We start from the raw sequence: 10000 nt of genomic DNA on the forward strand, positions 1-10000 counted from the left end.
CAAAAGGGGCCGTGACGTCATGAGGGGCGACGGGAAGAAATGCGTGCATGGAGGGGGAGGTACATAGATGAGGTGGTTAGCACAAATGAGGAGGGAACGAGTGATGCACCAGGAAATGGAAGAAGCGACAGGAATATGAAAAAGGAAAGTGTATGGGAACTGGTAAGAGATGAGGAATGAGAGGTGAGTATGCAAAGGTGGTGGAAGATGATGCTCTGAGGTAATAAAAGAAAGGTGGGCAGTGGGAGAGAAAAGATTGGAGCAGGAGATATTGTATAGGAACCGAGGAGAGAAACAACAAGAAGTGGGAGAAGGAAGAAACAGAAGGAAAATATATATATATATATATATATATATATATATATATATATATATATATATATATATATTTATATATGTATGTATCTTTGTATGTATATGTATGAGTATATGTATATCTGAGTATATATATATATATATATATGTATGTATGTATGTATGTATGTATGTATGTACGCATGTATATATAGTGGAATGAAAAATGGAACAGAGGCGTAGGAGATGGAAGAATAGCTATCTACAATCTGGAAGGAATGCATGGTTTTATATAGAGGGATCAACTAGATAGTCGGGAACGAATCATAGGTATTATGTGAAAAATAGTAATTCAGGCATTGAAGGGTATATGAAATAGAAGGAACATAGTTTAAAGAGAGAGAAAGAGGAGTGGGTAGTGGTTAAAAGGGATATTTTAACAACAACAAAATAGATGGAGGAATTATTTTAGAACAATGTGAGGGAGATGGTCGAATAGAAGATGGAGAAGGGGAGGAAGACAAAAGTACAAGGCCAAATCAGAGAATAGTCAGGTTCGACGGAAGTTGGGGATATAAGATGCGAGATGGGAAAAATTGAATACAAGGGAAGAAAGTATTGGCTAGAAAGGGGAGAAGGGAGGAATGAAAAAAGAAAAGGAGTTAAAGAAGAGGAAGAAATATCCGAAGGGTGTTGACAGGTTGTGCTGAGTCTGTGGAACAGGTTGCGACCACAAAACGCGAGTTCCGAGTGAATTCCTGGCTTTTAGTATTTTTAACCTAAATGAGATATGCAGAGATTCGAGATTGCTTAAGTAAACAATATTGCCATATAGACTTGTAACAACGAATCTGATTGGGAAAAGGATGGAGGAGGAGAAAATTCAATTGGTTCACGGTTGTAAGATCACGCCCTTTGGGAAGGATCTTAAATATAAAGTTAAAGATCATTGGACTAAAGAAATCACTACGCCACTGCAAAGCTCATGTAGGACCTTGCATACGTGATCTCAGGGGATCCCTTTAGTATGCCTCATAGACATAGTATGTTTGTTCATATTGTTTTTTCTCCAATCCGTATCTGGTGTATTTGGTCAGGCTTAATATGCCCCCAGATATAGTTCTACACAGAAGATACTGAGCACGATGTATTGCCTCACTCAACACTCGCCCAGTTCAGGCGATACTATGAAATATCTTCCTCAGGAAAAGGCCAAGGGGGTTATGTGCTGTTACTTTTTTTTGTAAGGTTGCTCAGAAACCTCGAGTAATTTTTTATCATTTTGGTCAAAGTTACACCTCAACTATGGACCTTCATGACACTGTGTCCAGAACTGAACGAGACTTTCTACGCAACAGCATCAGATGAAAGTTCAGTTCAATGATAACTTCAGCAGATGATGGCTCTTTTTCTCCAGAAAGTTATTACACCAAGGAAATGGCTAAAGATCGGTTCATTTGAAGCCAAGCATAAGATGTTCTGTGGGTACGACTTTTTTGTTCTTACATACTTGATCACTTACTACTTTGATAACCTTGACTATAGCTGGTGAGGTACAATTGTCCTTCCAACTATGTAAGCCAGCTCTCCCTGCCGCACAGTTACAAACGCCACTTCTGACAATTGATGTTTATTGACTGTTTGGATATTGCTCAACTCGGTCACAGAGCTACTTTAGGTCTTGGCAAACACGCTTGAAGTTATTTGTATGAAAGTGGTTCCCGGCAGTGATTCTTCTGATATAACCTTTATTCCCAAGAGAGCTCTTGTCCACCGTTTCCGAAGACTGTATCGAGCAAGTTCTTCAGTCAATCTTGCAGCATAACTGACCTCCGTACTCCCCAGTGACTTATGCGACGCCACACCACTCCTCGACATTGAGCGCTCATTAATGCACTCCTCGTTCTGAAGAAAGAAACAAAATGGCTGAGTTAGATGACCATGGACTCATAAATACTTTGCTCGCCCTTTGGATTTTTTTTTTTTTTTTTTTTTTTTTTTATCTGGGTGTCCAATACACCCTCTTCACTGATCACCTGACCATGCGACAGGTAGTACTTGGTTAAATGGTAGTAGAAGGATATTTGTGCCACATCTGAGGCGTATGAATTTGCCAAGATGTTCTGTGCTAAGCTTGACCAAAACTTGTCGAACAGTCCCTACCTCGGGATATATGTATTGCATCACTGACACCGAAAGATTATATGTATACGAGTATGTATATGTATATGTATATGTATATGTATATCTATATGTATATGTATGATAAGTATATGTATACGTGTGGGTCCCCATGACTAGAATCAGGATCACTATCAGAACTCGCCTTCTGAATTTTTGGAGCGAATGAAAGAAAGGCAGGAGATACAAGAAAGAATCAAACTAAACAAAGAAATAAAAGAAAGAAAAATGTAGAGAGGTTTAATTCTGGCGTACTTCTTCATAATTGTTGTTCTGTTTAATTCTCAACAACTCTGTTCCTTTGATAGGACGTCTTATGAAGTGTTTTGATGAGTATGATTGTATAGGAATAGAAGATAGTTATCCAGAGGGATAGTATTGGGTCACGTGAGTGAAGGGAAGGAAGACAACGAGAGGTAGAGACGAGAAATAAAGGACTTCGGTAAGTGATGTATGGAAGGGTAGATCCCTTCATTAAAGATGTAAATGAACATAAATGTTCAGGAGCAGAAGAAACTCAGGCAGAGGAACATTAAGTAATGGATGTTGTTAGAAAGGAATCAACGGAAAGAAGTGATGTGAAGTGAAGGGTCTCGGATGTGAAGTGAAGGGTCTCGGATGTGGAGAGAAGTGGTGGGAAGTGAGGAAGAAGTGTCTGGAGCTCTCCAGAGCGTCTCGTCGACAGGAAATCTGAAACGACCAATTAGCGACAGCCAATAGTTCGGCAAACATCGGCACTCTTGGACTTGTCTGGAAATAGATTTATCAGAGGGCGTATGTGGTAAGGACACATACACAAAAACAACTGCAAACACGCATGAACACACACGCTAACACACACACACACACACACACACACACACACACACACACACACACACACACACACACACACACACACACACACACACACACACACAGGTAGAGTTCCCGGCTGTCACTACGGCGGTCTGGGTTCGAATCCCGCCCAGAGCAGGAATAATTTCAGTATCGCTGCGCTGCGAGCCGTTACTCTAACTCTCGTGGGGGGGGAGTTACGTGTGTGTTTGTGAGTGAAGTCACAGGATTACCCATAGATCGGTCATACATGAGCTCTGAGCTCTCTTCGGGGAGGGAAATAGCTGTCGATCACGAGTCCAACACATGATCCAAGACCATGTTGAATGAATTACATACACGCGCGCGCGTCCTTGTGTGCGCGTGTATGTGTGTTTAAGGTCATAGTATTACCCGTAGATTGGGTCATATATGAGCTCTCTGTTCTCCTTTTAGTCAACAAAAGTTACAGCCATCGTCAAAGCATGGCACCCGTGCCGACATAACCAACCCCCTGTGGTTCTTCTTAAGCTCTCTGGTAAGATCCTTAAACCTAAATGAGTTCTTTTCTCTCCTGGATTTAACTTCAGTCTGCGACCGTGTTGCCATGGTTACGTGGGCAGGCATCATCGTCAAGAACATTTGCTTCATCAACCCTTTTGTGTTCTTTGTTAACTCAAGGTCTCTTCAATAGTTATCATTAAGCTCACATCCCTACCACGCTTTATCAAAAGAGTTGATAGACCAAATTTCCCGATAATTATTGGTCAAGGCATGTATTGTGTTATACTCTGTTCAATCAGTGTTGAATTCTGTCAAATAAGGCTGTTTTCCCAGATACAGTGGGATTGAATCTGCCAAGCCTTCTTCATTTATGTTTGTATTGAAACTCTGTGGCCTTATTCTAGCAAAAGATGATATATTTCACTCACGTGAAATGTTTTCATTTGTCTTATTTTAGTCGAAATCAAACAATTTAACCTAATTTAGAGGAGCTTTAGACAGGAAAGGGTTAATGAAAATCAGTCATAGAAACAACAATGTCTTAGAAAATTCGTATTCTTTCCACTGTCGCTTTCATTGGATAAATATCCATCAACATATTATTTGTTTATTTGTTTTGTTATCATTTGTCTGTTTGTGTATTACTATTTGCTTGATTCTCATTTATTATTAGTTATGTGCCAATCTATTATTACTTACTGTTTACCTGTTTATTTATTATTTAACTATACCTATGCATTCATTTGTGTATTTTATTCATTATTTACATTATTATATTTTTTTATTTATTTATTTATTTTTGTTACCTATCATTATTATGATTTTTTCGCATCCGACGTAGATGTGGACCAAAAGGTCTCCTGTTGGCATGCTACGCCTATGTAATCCTTTGTAATAACCTTAAAAAAAATTATGGAAAGTATTTTTGACTATTCTACAAGTCGTTTCAGAAGATGTCACAAGTCGCTTTTTCTAATGTTTGAACATACTGTACTTAACAGTGTCAGCTCGAGGAGAGGGAACGTGGCGTAGGATCTGACAGGTGACAACTTACAAGATTCTTCTTTTCTTGTATACAGGAGTAAAGTCCTCCTCTACCCTCCTACCAATTTCAGAAGGTCTTGGTATTGGAATATTCTCTGACAACACTTGTTCCCGAGAATCAATAAGGACATATCCTGAAACATCATCTATATGTTATTAGGTTTATTTCATTGTTAGCTTTCATATGTATTTGCTAATATGCGGCAACTATAAACGTCTACTGACAGCTGTTATGGCTGCGACCGGCTAGATGTCAGGTGTTTGACTAACATCTCTCTATTTAGGTGGAAAACAGAATTATATATCTGTGACTTCGATCTTACTTGAACTTGATTCAATATAAACTTAATATGAAGTAACTACTAAGTATTATTTACCCTCTTTATGATCCGTGGGTAAAGTTGGGTAGAGAAAATCACTATTGCAACTCCTCAGGTCAAGGTGTGGTCGTAAAAAGATACATACATATACCAAGGCTTTTTCCTCCTTACAAGGGGGGTAGCCAAAAAGAAAAAGGCATAAATTCATTCCCACCCATTCCATCCCTGAATACACTCCACAACCCCTCCACCCTCCCTCTTATCTTAGCACCTCCTGGATGACGGGTCATCCCTGCACCTTGTCCACTGCCCTGGGTCAGAAGCAGTGTCGCAAGACACAGCACATCCACAGCAAGGCCGCTTCATTATATCGGCGACCCCCCCCCCTTTCCGTCCCCCCATGCATAAAAGGAGAAGACGGGGAGAAATCCTGTCTCCACCATCCTGGCTAGCAGATTCATAAGGATTCTCATACGCGTACTATTGATTCTACCTGTCAATACTCAGTTAACTGAATTCGTTTTCTCACATTAAGTCTCCCGACTCTTTTGCTATTTATCTCATATTCTGTGAGGGTGAGAAAGGAAAACTGAATTATCTTACCTTTGTAAAAACAGGAGCCTGTCGAATTCGTATATAAACAAGGTTAACAAATAAGAAATTATTAATCTTCGGCAGTAAGAGGAAGATGAGCGGAATATTTTAGGGAGTTGCTAAATGTGAAGGAGGATAGGGAGTGGAAGGTAGTTGCAGTGGGAAACGCTAAGAAAATGACAGTGATGAATGAGGAAAACGGAGGAGAAATAGAGAAAGATGAGGTGAAAGCAGTTATTAAAATGATGAGAGCAGGTAAGGCACTTGGGTTGGATGGGTGTCGTGCGGAGTGGCTAAAGAGGGGAGGTACAGGGATGGTGGATTGGTTGGTGAGGTTGTTTAATGTTTGTCTAAAAGAGGGTAGAGTGCCGGAGGAAAAGGGGACAAGTGTAAGTGTAGTAGTTTCAGAGGGATCAGTTTGTTGAGTGTAGTTGGGAAGGAGGGTTTTGATTGAGAGGATTAAGAGAGGAACAGAGGGAGTAATTGGTGAGGAACAGTGTGGGTTTAGGACAGGTATGGGTTGCGTGGATCAGATTTTTGTGGTAAGGAAGATATATAAGAAAGGTATAGGAAAAGGTAAGAATGTTTTTTGGGCGCCTTTATGGATTTGGAAAAGGCTTATGACAGGGTAGACAACATAGCATTGTGGTAGATATTGCAGATATATGGGATAGGAGGAAAGCTGTTAAGAGCAGTCAAGAGTTTTTTACGAGAATAGTAGAGCCTGTGTTAGAATTAGAAATGGAGAGATTGAGTGGTTCGAGGTAAAGGTGGGACCTCGCGGGGGATGTGTTATGTCGCCTTAGCTGTTCAATTTATACAAGGATGGGGTGGTGCGAGAGGTAAACGCAGGGGTAATGGGCCGGAGATTGGGGATGATTAAAGAAAATGGAGTAAAAGCGAGACAAACCAGTTGCTGACGACATCGAGCTTGTGGCAGGATCGGGGATGGATTAAGGAAGTTAGTGACAGTTTGGGAAAGTGTGCGGAAGAAGGAAATTGAATATAAATGTGAGTATTAAGGGAGAGAGACTGGAGGAAGTGGATAGCTTTAGATACTTGGGTGCAAATGGATTGTGGCGGGAAAGGGAGGGGTAGAGGTGGAGGTAGAATATAGGTTGAGAGAAGCAAGTCAATTCCTTGGGGGATTAAAAAGTGCAATGAGTAGACATTTGGGAATGGATGCTAAGAAGAGATCGTATGAAGGAGTGATACTACCGACAGAACTGTATAGGGGAAAACATGAAACATAAGAGAGGAGTTTAAATGTAGTTGAGATGAAATGCCTGAGAAGTATGTCAGGGGTTACTAGATTGGATATAGTGAGAAACGGGGAAATAAGGAGGAGAGCGGGGCTGGAAATGGATTGGAAAATAGGGTTGATGAAAGAGTATTGGGATGGTTTGGACACATGGAAAGAATGAGTGAAGAAAGATTAGTAAAAGAGGTATGGAAGGCAGAGGTGGAAGGAGTGAACATGAAGGGGTGACCAAGGATGAAATGAATGGATGGGGTAAAAGGGTAATTGGGAAAGAGAGGAATGTTTGTTGAGGAAGGAAGGAAGAAGATAGAAGATAGGGGTGAGTGGAGAATGGTTGTGTATGGATGAGGCTGTGATGCATGGAAGGGATTGGGTGGGAGATGGGGGGGTGAGGGATTAAATGTGAACGATATTTTGACGCAGCTCAGAGGGATTTCTCCCCGTCTTCTCTTTTTCTGCATGAGGGGACGGAGAAGGGGGGGGGTCCCGATTAATTGAAGCGGCCTTGTTGTGGATGTGCTGTGTCTTGCTACATGGCTTCTGACCTAGGGCAGTGGGTGAGATGCAGGGATGACCCGTCATCCAGTAGGAGCCAAGATAAGAGGGAGGGAATGGGGTGAATGGGAGTGGAGTATTTGGGGATGGAATGGGTGGGAGTGGATTTTATGCCTTTGTTTTTTAGCTACCTCCCATATGCAAGAGACCATAAGGCCTACACTAGGAGACTGCAAGAGACCATAAGACCTACACTAGGCAGCTCCGTATCCATCACCACCTGTCATCCCCATCCATAAAGTTGTCTAATCGTTTCTTAAAACAACTGATAGTTTCAGCGCTTTCTACATGGTTACTAAGTTTATTCCATACGTCAACCACCCTATTAGTAAACCAACTTTTGCCTATTTCCTAAATCTAAATTTGTCCAGTTTATAAGGGGAAAAAAGCCGTTGGTATATGTACGTATGTACAAGTAAAAAAGTCTATTGGATTCTCACAGTATCCTGATGGCAAGGAAACTTTAGCTTTCCTATGTAAACATAAAATTCTATTTATTTCCTTCATACACAAGATGATATAGGAAAACAAAGCTAATTCACCTTTATAAAGACGAAAGTCTCTACTAAGTCCTTACATGAACAAGAATAAAAATTAAGTTAATTTACCTTTTGTAATTACCATCGAGCCCTTACATAGACAAAATTAGAAAAAAATCCTTTACGAAAAAAAAAATCTGTTTCCTTCCTACGCAAGATGAAAAAGAAAGAAAAGAATGATTTGTTCTAATAAAGACATGGTTCTTTGTAAAAAAAAAAAAAATCTCCATGTATAAGGCGAAAAAAAAAAATATTCCTTTGTAATTACGAAATTCTCTGTTGATTTTTTCTTTCTTTTTTTCTTTTTTATGCACCGCGTACAGCCAAGACCTGGGAGTGAGGTGATTCACTTTCCACCAAAATCAGCACTAGCTCTGAATCACCAAAATCAGCACGAGTTCTGAATCCCACGAAACAAAGGAATACTCGAGTTCTGAATCACACGAAACAGAATGATACACAGACATGCCTTGGAGCAACACGAATATAAAACAAAAGAGGAATAAAGTTGAGGGAAGAAAAAGAGAAAGAGAGAAGATGAAGGAATTAGAATATGTATAGAAAAGAGAGAAAGAAAGAGGATAGAGAGAGACAATTTGAAATGAGGGAATGGAATGAATACATTAGTAAGTTTGAGAGAGAAGAGAGGCGTGGAGAGAGATGAAGGAAATATATTTGGAAAAGAGAAAACGAGAGAGACAATTGAAAACAAGGAAAAGGAATGAATATATTAATATATGTGAGATAGAAGAGAGGGGCATGAAGAGAGAGGAAAGAGAAGGAAATATGATATGTTTAAAAAAGAGAGAATGAGAGAAAAAGAAAGAAAAGAGAATGAGATAATTGAAAAAGAGAGAAAGGAATGGATATGGTAGTTTGAGAGAGAAGAGAGGCATAGAGAGAAGAAAGAGAAGGAAATAGAATATGTTTAGAAAAGATAGAATAAGAGAACATGAGTACATCAGAATGAAGGAGACTGCAAGAGTCCATGAGGCGTACACTAGGCTGTTCCATGTCATCCAGTAGGAGCCAAGAGAAAGAGAGAACATGAGTACATAAGAATGAAGGAGACTGCAAGAGACCATAAGGCTTATACTAGGCAGTTCCATGTCCATTACCACCTGTCATCCCCATTCATAAAGCTGTCTAACCGTTTCTTAAAACAACCGATAGTTTCAGTACTCACTATATGGTTACTAAGTCTATTCCATTCGTTGACCACCCTATTAGTAAACCAATTCCTTCCTATTTCCTTCTTGAATCTAAATTTGTCCAATTCAAACCCATTACTGCGAGAGAAAAAGAAAGAGGAGAGAAAGAGATAAATGTTTATGAGAGAAATGAATTAATACATTCGTAAGTGTGAAAGAGAGGAGAAGGTTTAAGAGAAAAGATGAAGGAAATAAAATATATTTAGAAAAGAGCAAGAGAGAGAGAGGTAGGGTGGAAAGAGACAATTAAAAATGAAGGAAAAGAGTGAACACATTAGTATCAGAGAGAGAGAAGAGAGGAGCTTGGAAAGAGTAAAGAGAAAAACATGTAAAGAGAGGAGAGAAGAGAGTTTTGGAAGAGAGAGCAGGGAAGTTCATGTAACATAGCACTTAAACAAAGAAAAAAATCAACATAATTGCAACAATAGAAGCCGCAAGAGATCCTCTAAGAAAATTTTAAGTTGATGATTCATCTTTGCCGTGACCACTGTTCTTGTGTATTCGCGTGATCGTGACCTAGAAGCCCATAAACTAGACTAAGGATCACAAAGCTGACCCTTGTTTATAGTCCTCTTTTATTGGGTCGACTAAAGATTGCAAACACAAGGCCTATCCATACTTGTTCTGTTTTATTCTGTTTGTCTTATTTTGGTTTACGTTATCATTTTATTTTCATTCATT

The sequence above is a fragment of the Oratosquilla oratoria genome, chromosome 35 (assembly GCF_046742065.1).
Source record: "Oratosquilla oratoria isolate Oo_2021 chromosome 35, ASM4674206v1, whole genome shotgun sequence".
Lineage (NCBI taxonomy): Eukaryota > Metazoa > Arthropoda > Malacostraca > Stomatopoda > Squillidae > Oratosquilla > Oratosquilla oratoria.